We start from the raw sequence: 13,501 nt of genomic DNA, 5'->3' as shown, positions 1-13,501 counted from the left end.
ATCATTAAAAAAAATCCAAAGGTATGACACAAACTGTTCCTTACGCTTAACCCATGTCAGTACAAATAAAAGGGGAGCCTACAATTTTTTTCCATTGACGAATCATCACTATTTCTAGATAACCTGGGGGCAGGGGTGTACGTGTGTGGGGGAACATAATGTGAAGCCCAACATGCCATAAAAGCAAACGTACGTACTAGGCAGTTTCCAAATAATAGTTAGGGAAGTAGTCGATGTCTTCTTTCGTCACTATCATGTGTACACTGCGTAGTTGAAACCACATCCACAAATACACAATAGTACATTCGGTAGAAGCTCCTGAATAAGGATGACAACCGGGGCTGACTTTGGCACAGAGCCACCGCCCCAACGACTCCACAAACCCCGCCCACAAATTAAAGAAATCCTTCCTCATTCATAAACTAATCATCGACTTCGACAAGAGCATTAAGTTGTGCACCATCATCGTACGATTGCAAAATGTCGACATGCAATTGGGATTACCTATACTGCGCATGTTTGCAAACACCATAGGTGTTAAAGGTTAAAGGTCTTTGTTTTTCAGTACATCCTTTTAATGCCAACTTTTAAAGGGCAATAAAGGAGAAGAGCAGTAAACAAAATCATAAATTTCAAACGGTTAATGACTACTTTTTTTCCCAAAATCTTTAGGAATTATTTAATCAGGTAGTCCACAACAGGGGAAAATTCGTAAAATGTGTAGGTGACTGGGGAAAACGTCTATTATTTTGCTCCAGCCCTTTAAAATCTCCGGTAAAGGCCGATCATTTTCTGTACAAAATCATGTCAGAATACGCGAAGGATTGTGGTGAAGCGCACTGACCTGACGTGCGCGCACATGAACAACCCGCGTTGGTGACCTTGACGTCACAGGTCGGCATCCAATCACGGTATCCTATTCTGATCTAACGATATCATCCCATGTACTGCGTGCCTTCGGTTCATGGCCGCGCAAGTACAAGTACGAGTGCGACCCAACCTCGTCCCCAGTGCTTACTTTATTTCCAACATCGTTTCCAATAGTAAGCCCTGGATAGGAAACTTTCTTCCTGTGTCCTGATTCGATACCGCAATTGGCTAGAAATGGATTTATATCGTGTACTTGGTGTTGTTATTCACAACGTGCAGTACGTGTTTTCGTGATCATTCGTCCACGCCTTCTCGAAAATATTCGTCTCCTTTGATACTGCATGTTGTCTCGTTAAGATCGTAACATTATTAAAATAAAATCGTATTTTCGAAACTCATGCCATGCTCGCGCTGCGACGAATTGATTCTGCTTTTATCCCAGACACCGCATACAAAAACAAATGCAAATGTAACGCACATGCAGGCACCAGACTATTCCTCATTTGCATCAATCATGCACATGCAATTGTGAGAGAGCGGGTAGTGGTGGGCGCGTACTGCTCAACACCCTGGGGACGAGGTTGGAGTGCGACCAAGTTCACGTTCAGAATTTCTCATCGGGGGAAATCCCAGCGGAGTAATCGTATTCATATGCAAATAGCTTATGAACTGTGTTTATGGCGACTCTGCATGCAGCGCAGAAGCACAATGTGCCGTTAACACTGCTGGTACAACAAGCGCGATAGTATGGAAGTGTAGATAGGACATGGTTAAAAATAAAACTAATTCGTACGTACGAATTACTAAACCGTACGTACGAAATACTAATTCGTACGTACGAATTACTAAACCGTACGTACGAATTACTAAACCGTACGTACGAATTACTAAACCGTACGTACGAATTACTAATTCGTACGTACGAATTACTAAACCGTACGTACGAATTACTAAATCGTACGTACGAATTACTAAACCGTACGTACGAATTACTAATTCGTACGTGCGAATTACTAATTCGTACGTACGAATTACTCAGTGCGTAGCCACGGGAGTGGGGGGGGCCGTGGGGGCAGTGGCGTAGCCAGGTTTTTGTCAGTTAAGGGGGGGGGGGGGAGGGCCGCTGCTGGGGGGGGCTGGAACATTTCATGGGGGTGTCAAGTAGATCAATGATAACTTTTTTAGAAACTCAAAATCTCAGTGGGGGGCGACAGGGGGAAACAAGGTTTCATGGGGGGGCTGTCACCCCCACGGCCCCCCCCCCCCCGTGGCTACGCCACTGCGACAGCCCCCCCCCCCCCCATGAAACCTTGTCGCTCCCCCCAAGTCGCCCCCCCCCCCACTGAGATTTTGAGTTTCTAAAAAAATTATCATTGATCTACATGACGCCCCCACAACCTGAAATGTTCCCCCCCCCCCCCCCCCCGGCGGCCCCCCCCCCCCCCACGGGAAAATTCCTGGCTACGCCACTGGAATTTATGGAAGTGTAGATAGGACATGGTTACAAATAAATCTAATTCGTACGTACGAGTTACTAAACCGTACGTACGAATTACTAATTCGTACGTACGAATTACTAATTCGTTACTGACGTACGAATTACTAAACCGTACGTACGAATTACTAAATCGTACGTACGAATTACTAAACCGTACGTACGAATTACTAAACCGTACGTACGAATTAATAAATCGTACGTACGAAAAATTAGTAATTCGTACGTACGGTTTAGTAATTCCAGTGGGGGGGGGGGGGGGGGGGGGGGGGTGAGGGGGGGGGCCTGGAACATTTCATGTGGGGGGGGCGTCATGTAGATCAATGATAATTTTTTTTAGAAACTCAAAATCTCAGTTGGGGGGGGGGGCGACTTGGGGGGGGACTTGGGGGGCGACTTGGGGGGGCGACAAGGTTTCATGGGGGGGGGGGGCTGTCGCAGTGGCGTGGCCACGGGGGGGGGGGGGGGGTGGAGCGCGTTGGGGTGACAGCCCCCCCCCCCCCCCCATGAAACCTTGTCGCCCACCAGTCGCCCCCACTGAGATTTTGAGTTTCTAAAAAAATTATCATTGATCTACATGACACCCCCCCCCCATGAAATGTTCCAGCCCCCCAGCGCCGCCCCCCCCCTGAAAAAAATCCTGGCTACGCCACTGCCCCCACCCCCCCCCCCCTCCCGTGGCTACGCCACTGAGTAATTCGTACGTGCGATTTATTAATTCGTACGTACGGTTTAGTAATTCGTACGTACGAATTAGTATTTCGTACGTACGAATTAGTATTTCGTACGTACGAATTAGTATTTCGTACGTACGGTTTAGTAATTCGTACGTACGAATTAGTTTTATTTTTAACCATGTCCTATCTACACTTCCATAGGAATTGCTAAACCGTACGTACGAATTAATAAACCGTACGTACGAATTAATAATCCGTACGTACGAATTAATAAATCGTACGTACGAATTAGTAATTATTTCGTACGTACGATTTAGTAATTCGTACGTACGGTTTAGTAATTCGTACGTACGGTTTGGTAATTCGTACGTACGGTTTAGTAATTCGTACGTACGAATTAGTAATTCGTACGTACGGATTAGTAATTCGTACGTACGAATTAGTATTTCGTACGTACGGTTTAGTAATTCGTACGTACGAATTAGTTTTATTTTTAACCATGTCCTATCTACACTTCCATACGATAGGCCTTCCACACTCGACTATTTATATTCTCCGGTGTAGCGTGAATATCCGACTCCATGAAATATGAACTTGTTGGTAGTATTGCGCATGCGTAAGTATGATAATATGCTATTTATAGGATAATATATATGAGAGTGACCTGTCACGTGCGAGGGATTAACCAATAATAGGGAATAATAGGGATTCTCATATGACACGAGTCGTAGGCATGCTGCTGTAGGTTTATTTCGTTCATGGTATTGAGAGCTCAGGTAGGCTTAAACTTGAGAAAATATTTTAATTACTAGTATCCAAATCCGCAGAACATGTTAAAGAGGTTCTAGCAATCAAAGAAAAAAAATCATATTTTTTTTTGACAACAGCAATCTAAACGTTTTATTGAAAATAAAAACGGTTTATAGAATTGTACAATGCACAATGTACAAGAAATAACATTTTCTACAACACTGTCATTTATTCATGGATACCTGTTGTTTGGAAATTGATACAGAGGAAGCCAGCAGACAGAATAATTTGACGGAGTGTTTTAGTACCAGTAAGATCTTAAATCCAAGCTTTTTGATAATTGAATTCGGTCGGGTATTGGGATAGATGCAGTTGATCCTATATGCCTTTAAAACAAACTACATAGTCTCCGCCAAGTCATCAGGCTCTGGTTACTTTGGAAACCTGACATTATTATGTACATCATGGTGACAAACAATTGCTTCAAATTTATATACTGTTGCTCCGCCAGTGCTGTTCGTCACACTGAGTTTTTTTTTTTTTTTTTTTAACCTATACTGCTTAATCTTATATCCCCTTGTGGCAACTCATCGGAAAACCCACCATTTTGAGAAATTCGACCAAAATGTTCTAACTCGTACACTGCATGCATTTTTACCAATGCACGGCTAAATTGAGTCTTGATTCCAAGACGTCCTTAGTGGTGCATTGGACTGTGAAGCGATTCACCGTAGCGGGCGCCCTTAATTAACACACACGCTATGCGCCAATTAAACAGGCTGCAAAGGCTGCAGACCAGTAAACAGGCCCGAAATTGTCTACGAAAATGGCGGCCAAATCACGATTTGCATGCCCACAAATTATCCGGTATTAGAACATTTTTACGTCCGAAAACTTGAGGGTTGTAGTAAAATAAAATGAAAAAAAAAAAGTGGAAGCCGTGCAGAGGACTGCGAGCTCGTATTTCTGTGAAATTCGGATTAAATAGGGCCCTAAAATAATAAATGGCTCTATTTTTGCAATGGAGCGTTTATGCGTCCTTTTTCAAAATGGCGATGGGCTTCAGGAGTACTTTTAGAGGTGATCACATTTGGATGGAATTTTCTCCCCAAATCATTGGTTCATCCCAAAAAAAATTGGACAGAAATTGAAAGATGATGAAATACGCTTTAATTTGATGTGTGTCTCAAACACCTTGGAGAGTTGTGAGCATTTTAAATATTTTTTTGGAAATGCGCGTATTTATCACTGAGGTCTATGTATGCAGTCTATTTACTGGCCTGCAATCCAAAGCACTTTGTGTGCGGTTCGTCGACTTCAGAGTCAGGTTCGCGAATGGGAACCTCATGCTGCTGCGCGGTACAAAGGATGTACTGTCTATCGTGAACTACCCAGCTAAGAACGTTTTGCACCCACACTAGGCTAAATTGTAATTCTTGCCTACCCGTATACCTCCTGCTTCTGCGCATGTGCACTTCGCTGAAAATGTTTAGCAATTTAATTTGGTACTAAGCACCAATCAGCTGAGTACCAATTACAACAAAAAATACATAAACTGCATGAAGCTTTGGCTGGTAACATGTTTTACTAGTGAGCAAATATTTTGTGTGCTTAGCAAACTTCTTCTAGCAGCTCCGTCTATCGAGACGGGTAAATACTTATTTAACGTTTACCTCGCGAAAGAGGTAGTAAGAATGACAACGCACTGATTGATCGCAATGAATTAGCGTTATGGTTTGAAGATAAATACTTAGTCTGAGTTGTTGGTGAGCTTGCAATAGAAGCTATAACACGGATGCTTCTCCATGGGTACAGCTAGACTGCCACCAATTGGTCCTCTTTTTTGGAAATGTAATGTACATGCATTGCGCTATAGTGGTCGCATATTATGAATATCCGTCCTAAATCGTTCTTTTAAAGTAGGTATCACGCGCGTCGAGACCCGGTCATAAGATACAGCGGCGCGCTTATAGATATTAGTGGCGGCGACGGACAAAACACGACTGTCTAGCGACTCGTCCTCAAGTCTACATTGTTTTTTGTTTATAAGATGGAATTTGCGTCAGGGAGATGTAAATTTTATATTGGGATTTGCACTTCGACGACGTATTTTTTAAAGTTCGGTTGTGGTACCCGCATCATCAGACTCGAACCGGCCAGCCGAACCGGGAAAGCGCGGTGGTCGAGTGGTAAGACGTCTGCACTAGTAAGCAGGAGGTCGTGGGTTCGAGTCCCACTTGATTAAGCTTGTGATAGTTTTTCTCGCAAGCACTGAGTGTACAGTCTCTATAAAATACGCCGGCCAAGGGAAAAACCCACTAAAAAATGTGCATATTGTTGTACGCATGTTCATGAACTCGGTGGTTGAATTAGCCGGTGGTATTGTAGTGGGGAGCTCAGTGGTAAGCCTGCAGTGCTTAGCAGGGATGGACTAAGTTCAGGAACTAAAAATGGCGCTGGACACATCAGTGGCAACGGACATCATCATTGGGTGGTGTATCTTCGTTTGTGAAGAACGACGCCGGCACCTGCTGAGCACTCTATAACAGTACTGGAGTGTATGTTTTTTTGTACCTCTGGTGGCCTAATCATGCACGGGCAATTCCTTAGCTGCATCGATCTGACGCTTAATGTCTTGAGCTAATTTATCCCAATTTACTCTCTCCCGAGTAGCATCGAAGCAAAAGAGGATATCTTGAAGCTCCCGTGGAACTGCAGATTTGCCCCTTCGAAGCGGGAAAATGACGTGACCGGCTTTCTTGAGTTTCAGAGCATGATGCATGAGAAACTCGCACTCCGTTTCGAAACCACTTGTAAGGACGAACAAAATACACGCACTGCTTTCCATCAAATGCAACTCATTGCTAAGGACGAAGGAACCTGCTAGGGCATATTCTTGGGTTGTGCACCCCTTTAATTTTCTGATCCCCAACTTGGAAGCAATTCTTCGTGCACCCACTCTGCGTCACTTGCCGTGTGTACCACAAAGAAGTCAAAATCTTTCCGACCACAGCCCTTTTCAGGTGGTGAATCTGTAATGGCCATGCTTCTTATTCCCTCCACTAGTGATGCGGCAGCCCCATCTGCTAGCTTATCTGGGGTTTGGTTGGATGCCACTGCTGATACAGTAGCTTGACTTGCTTGTTCATCTGGGTATTGGTTGGGTGCTTCGAGCCCACTATCTGGTGAGGGGGCCACATCTTTGCCGGCATCAATCAGGCTAGGAGTATGTTCAGATGGTACGACCGGAGACAGACTGTCCAAGGTCTTGGGATTTTCCTTTTTGGGCTCTCCAACACCGTGATCCTCTTTCTCTTTCTCTGGGCTTTCCCAAGACTCCTTGAGTAACCCACCAGGGCGAGGAGGTGGGGTAAGAGGGGACGGTGGTTCGTTAGAAGTCAGCACAAACAAGAGACTGTCGTGGCCCGGGATTGTTTTACAGTAGTCGCTGAAGACCTGAACCTCGTGTTTGTACTCTACTCTCAATGTGCCAAAGACGTTCTTGATGAGGGCGCTCGTCCCATACTTTTCAACGGCCTGCCTCAAGGACTGGGCCATCTCCTCCAGGGGGAATCATCCTTCGGATCGCTCTGCAGTAGGCACAAATAACTGCGGAATTGTTCATAGAAATAACCTGTATACTGCGAAGTGGCTGACTCCAAATTCAAAATTTCATCATACAGCTGAATGGACTCGCGATAGTGACCCAAGTCAAATAGGCAGCGCCCCAGCAAGCGTTTCACTGAAATTAACCGGTTACCGTCCTCACAATCTGCAGCCTTTTTCAAGTACTCGAACTCCTTCTCCAGGTATTGCCGTTTTGACTCCTTGGGCTCATCTGGGTCACACTGGACCAAAAGGTGATACACGTCCGCGACATTTAGCAAGTCCCACGACGCATGGCGTATGTCAATTGCCCTCTCCATATCAATTTTTGCGAGTTCTAGCACGCTTCGATCTGGTTTGGAGTGCCGTTTATTATCTAACTCAGCCATTCGCATCTTCCATTTGTAGAACTTCAGCCGAACTGTTCCTCTCGTACTGAAAGCGTAGAAATTGTAGTCGCTGTTGTCTAGTGTGATCGACTTATCCAGCAATCTCAGTGCCTCTTTTGTGTAATGCCTGAGGTGATACACAAAGTTAGCGTAGCGGGCTAGGATCCTCGGATTGTCCGGGTCACACTCGAGTGCTTTCTTCATGCATAGCTCCGGGTCTGCAACGTACTTTTTCAGATCGTCCGGCAAATGGGCAGAACTGCAGTGCTTCCTCATCTGAACCTTGCGGAGAATGTCTCCCAAATGGCGCCAACTTTCGCCTTGGTATTTGGAATCACCGGGATCCTTCTGTGTTATTTCATAGAAGATCCCGATAGCTGTGTCCATGTAGTCTGTGGCTTGAACGCGATGTTCACCGAAGCTTAACCTGTCGAAAATCTTATGCGCGTTCTTGGCAATGCAGAATTTCCAAAAGTCCTTCTCCGCCGTCTCTACCAGATCACCACCAAGCTCCAGTGTCCTTTGGAAGATATCATTCGATTCTATGAACCACTCTTTACCAACGCTGTCACGATCTGTGTGCATATCGCAAGCATAAGCATATGCCTGCTCTGCTAAGCACCTTGCTCTCATCCTAACACTGACTGCATCCTCCGTAGACTTACTTAGGAACATGTCAAGTTTCTTTTTGAACCTTTTACCTTCTACTGTCCTGTAAAGTTTATCCAAAACATACTGCATGTTTGCTAGAGCGTTGAGGTTGTGTTCATCCTTAGAGAGGACATCACGGAACTTTTCTTCAGCATCCTTGTAGCATTCGAGCCGGCATTTGAACAGACCAATCAGATTGAGGATGGCAAGTTCCTCAGGTCGGCCTTTTCGCTCCACTAGGTCTGCTTCAATGTCGAGCAGCTTCATCTTGAAAGCGTCTTTTTTCAAGTCTGGTTTATTGAAAGGCAGTTGTAAATGGAAAAACCCCGGTGAAATATTCCTTTCCATGATGGCTGTGCAGACCGAATTTCAGACGGGTAGATCAACTTGATACAGTAACCTGTTGGGAAGAAACAAATGTAAATGTAACCATGCCTGTGAAAAACAGTTTACAGAAACGATCCGAACGAACTTCTAGATATGGCGTACTATTAACTCGTCGATTATAGTGGACCCCGTATGCGAATAAGAAGGACGCCATATGGTCCGGCTATAAACTGTATACGCTGTTCATGGTTGAAATGATAATCATTTCCCCCGAAACTTCCTATTACATTTTTTCAAGTGTCACAGGCCTATCTGTGGACATACTGACAGGTAGCATAAAGAGCTCTTTTATTCCGTGGGGGTGGGGTGGGGGGGGGGGTTGTGATTTGATGATCATGACAGTGATGGTGGTGATGGTGATTTTTATCCCCGTATATGGTCCCATCAGTTTGATCAGGTTGTCAAAGATGATATGGTAATGATGTGGCAGTAATGATCATGATAGTGGAGGTGGTTGTGATGATGTTGGCGATGGTGATTTTTATCTCTGTGGGCCAAGGGTGTGGTCAGGTTGTCAAGGATGATCACGGTGGTGATGTGATGGTGATGATCCCGATAGCCATAACAGTGGTAGTTGTGCTGATGAAGATGTTTTTATCCCTGCAGGGGGCCACAAGTGTTGGGTTGGTAAAGATTATTATGGTGATGATCCTGATACTGATAATGGTGGAAGTTGTAGTAATTTTGGCGATGGTGATTTTTATCCCCGTATGGGCCCATGAGTTTGGTCAGGTTGTCAAAGACATTGTGGTGATGATGTGTCAACGAATTTTAATTTAATTAATTGGTTTATTTCATAAAAATCATATTGCAGCAAAATGCTGAATTACATGACATTTACAGTGTTCAATAAAAAAGACAGCTAAACACAAAAATGTATTAAAAAAAAAAAAACCTCACCAAGATGACAGACGATTTAAAATGAAGAAACACAGAGCATAAAAATAACATGGCAGCTGCTGAAGAGCGCCCTCAATAAAAAAAGATAATGATCATGATCATGATAGTGATTGCGGAGAATGTTGTTGCGATGGTGATTTTTTTTATTCCTGCATTACTCCGTAAGTGTTGTCAGGTTGTCAATGATTATGGTGATGATGTGATGGGGATGATCCTGATGGTGATGACAGTCGTAGTTGTTGTGATGTTGGTAATGGTGATATTTTTATACCTTTATTGGCCCATGGGTGTGGTCAGGTTGTAAAAAATGATTAGGGTGGCGATGTGATGGTGATGATCCTAAGAGTGATGACTGTAGTAGTTGTAGTGATTTTGTTAAAGGTGATTGTTATCCCTGTATGGGCCCATGAGTTTGGTGAGGTTGTCAAAGATGATTATGGTGGTGATGTATTGGTGATGGTGATACATGTTGGGGATGCTAGTGATGATTATGGTGATATGCAATATCGGCCCAGGTGGTAATGAGGTTGTCAATGATGATACGATGGTGTTTTGGTGGTGATGGTGATGATGATGATGATTTATTGATGATAATGGAGGTGATGGTGATTTTTCCCTATTTGGGCACATGAGGTTGTCAAAGATGATGATGGTGGAGATGGGATGGTGATGATCCTGATAGTGATGACGGTGGTAGTTGTGTTGATGGTGATTTTTTCCCCTGTATTGGCCCATGAGTGTTGTCAAAATATTGTCAATAATGATTATAGTGGTCATGTAATGGTGAAGATCCCGATAGTGATGCAGGTGATATTTGTGGTGAATTTGGTGATTTTTATCCCCGTATGGGCCCATGCGTGTGGTCAGGTTGTCAAAGATGATCATGGTGGAGATGTTATGTGAAGATCCTGATTGTGATGACGGTGGTTGTGGTGATAATGCTTTTTATCCCTGTTATATGTATGGGCCCATGAGTGTGGCCAGGTTTTCAAAGATGATCATGGTGGTGATGTTATATGATGATCCCGATTGAGATGACGGTGGTAGTTGTGATGATGGTGATTTTTATCTCTGTATGGGTCCATACGAGTGTGGTCAGGTTGTCAAAGATGATTATGGGAATGATATGATGGTGATGATCCTGATTGTGATGACAGTCGTAGTTGTAGTGATGGCGATGTTTATCTCTGTATGGGTGCATGAGTGTGGTCAGGTTGTCAAAGATGATCATGGTGGTGATATTTTTGTGATGATCCTGGCGGTGATCGATGACGGTGGTAGTTGTGGTGATTGTGATTTTTATCTCTGTATGGGTCCATGAGTGTGGTCAGGTTGTCAAATACATGTATTATTATCGGGATGATGTGTTGGTTGTCAAATACATGTATTATTATGGGGATGATGTGATGGTGATGATCCTGATGGTCATGACGGTTGTAGTTATATGGTGATGTTTATCTCAACACTCATGGTCGGGTTGTCAAAGATGATTATGGTGGTGATGTGATGGGGATGATTCAAATGGTGATGACAGTGGTAGTTGTGGTGATGTTAGTGATGGCAATTCTTATCCCTGTATGGGCCCATGAGTGTTGTCAGATTGTCAAGGTGATTATGATGATGATGTGATGGGGATGATCCAAATAGTGATGACAGTGGTAGTTGTGGTGATGTTGATCATGGTGATTTTTATCCCTGTATGGGCCCATTTATGATCAGGTCGTCAAAGATGACTATGGGGATGATGGGGATGATACTGATGTTGATGACGGTGGCAGTTGTGGTGATGGTGATATGTTTGGGTCCATGAGTGCGGTCAGGTTTTCAAAGATGATTATAGTGATGATGTGATGGGGAACATGATAGTCAGTGGCGTAGCCAGGAATTTTTCAGTGGGGGGGGGGGGGCGCTGGGGGGCTGGAACATTTCATGGGGGGGGGGGCGGCATGTAGATCAATGATAATTTTTTTTAGAAACTCAAAATCTCAGTGGGGGGGGGGCGACTGGGGGGGCGACAGGTTTCATGGGGGGGGGGCTGTCGCCCCCTACGCCCCCCCCCCCCCCCCCCCCCGTGGCTACGACACTGATGATAGTTGTGGTCATGGTTATGATGATGGTTGATACATTTGTTGCCAATTAGTGTTGCCAGGTTTTCAAGCACGATAATATGGTGGTGATGTGATGGTGATGATCCTGAGATTGATAACGGTGACGTTTGAGGTGATGCTATTGATTGTGACTTGTATGCCTCTGTTGGGCCATGGATTTGCTCAGGTTGTCCAAGATGATGGTGGTGATGGGTTAGTAATTAACATGATGCCTATGATGATGGTGTTTGTTTTTTTTATCCCCGTATGGGGTCATACAGGTTGTCAAGATGATATGGTGGTGATGTGTTAATTGGTGATGATCATGATAGTGTTAGTGGTGATCATGGTGGAGATGACGTAATGGTAATCGTGGTGATATTTGGCTTGGGCTTGTGAACACAGACACCAAAAAATCAAAGGTATGACACAAACTGTTCCTTACCGTGCCTACCCCATGTCAGTGAAATTAAAAGGGAGCCTTTACAATTATTTCCATTCACGAATCATCACTACTGAGAACCTGCATGGGGGCAATGGTGATGGGGATGATATGTGGGCTCATAAACACTGACACCGATGATCATTTCAAAGGTATGAAAAAACAGTTCCCTTCCCCATGCCAGTAAAATTATAAGGGAACCTGCAATTATTTTCATTCACGAATCATCACTATATTTTCAGAGAACCTGGGGGCAGAGGCGTACTTGTGTGTGTGTGGGCACATGATGTGAAGCCCAACATGCCATAAAAGCAAACATACGTACCTGACAGTTTCCCAAACATTAGTTAGGGAAGTAGTCGATGTCCTCTCTCGTCAGTATCGTGTACACTGCGTAGTTGAAACCACATCCACAAAATACACAACAGTACATTCGGTAGAAGCTCCTGAATCTGGACGACAACCGGGGCTGACTTTGGCATAGAGCCACCGCCCAAACGACTCCACAAACCCCGCCCACAAATTAAAGAAATCCCTCCTCACTCATAAACTAATAATCGACTTCGGCAATTAGAGCATTCGATGGGGCACCATCATCGTACGATTGCAAAATGTCGACATGCAATTGGGATTGCCTATACTGCGCATGTTTGCAAACACCATAGGTGTTAAAGGTTAAAGGTCTTTGTTTTTCAGTACATAATTTTAATGCCAACTTTTAAATGGCAAGAAAGGAGAAGAGCAGTAAACAAAATCATCAATTTCAAACGGTTAATGACTACTTTTTTCCCCAAAATCTTTAGGAAATTTAGTCAGGTAGTCCACAACAGGGGAACATTTCTAAAATGTGTAGGTGACTGAGGAAAACGTCTATTATTTTGCTCGAGCCCTTTAAAATCTCCGGTACAGGCCGATCATTTTCTGTACAAAATCATGTCAGAATACGCGAAGGATTGTGGGTGAAGCGCACTGACCTGACGTGCGCGCACATGAACAACCAGCGTTGGTGACCTTGACGTCACAGGTCGGCATCCAATCACGGTATCCTATTCTAATCTAACGATATCATCCCATGTACTGCGTGCCTTCGGTTCATGGCCGCGCAGGCACAAGTACGAGTGCAACCCAACCTCGTCCCCAGTGCTTACTTTATTTACAACATCGTTTCCAATAGTAAGCCCTGGATAGGAAACTTTCTTCCTGTATCCTGATTCGATACCGCAATTGGCTAGAAATGGATTTATATC

At 44.2% G+C, this 13,501-nt stretch overlaps 1 pseudogene; it reads right to left on the bottom strand.

Moving 5' to 3' along the window:
- Positions 1-5,908: 5,908 nt before the first annotated feature.
- On the bottom strand, positions 5,909-12,863 carry LOC119742384 (annotated as a pseudogene).
- Between the last annotated feature and the right edge of the window lie 638 nt (positions 12,864-13,501).

Source organism: Patiria miniata, unplaced genomic scaffold, assembly GCF_015706575.1.
Source record: "Patiria miniata isolate m_02_andy unplaced genomic scaffold, ASM1570657v1 HiC_scaffold_6, whole genome shotgun sequence".
Classification (NCBI taxonomy): domain Eukaryota; kingdom Metazoa; phylum Echinodermata; class Asteroidea; order Valvatida; family Asterinidae; genus Patiria; species Patiria miniata.
Note: the sequence above shows the minus strand (reverse complement) of the source record. Positions and strands in the feature narration are given on the sequence as shown.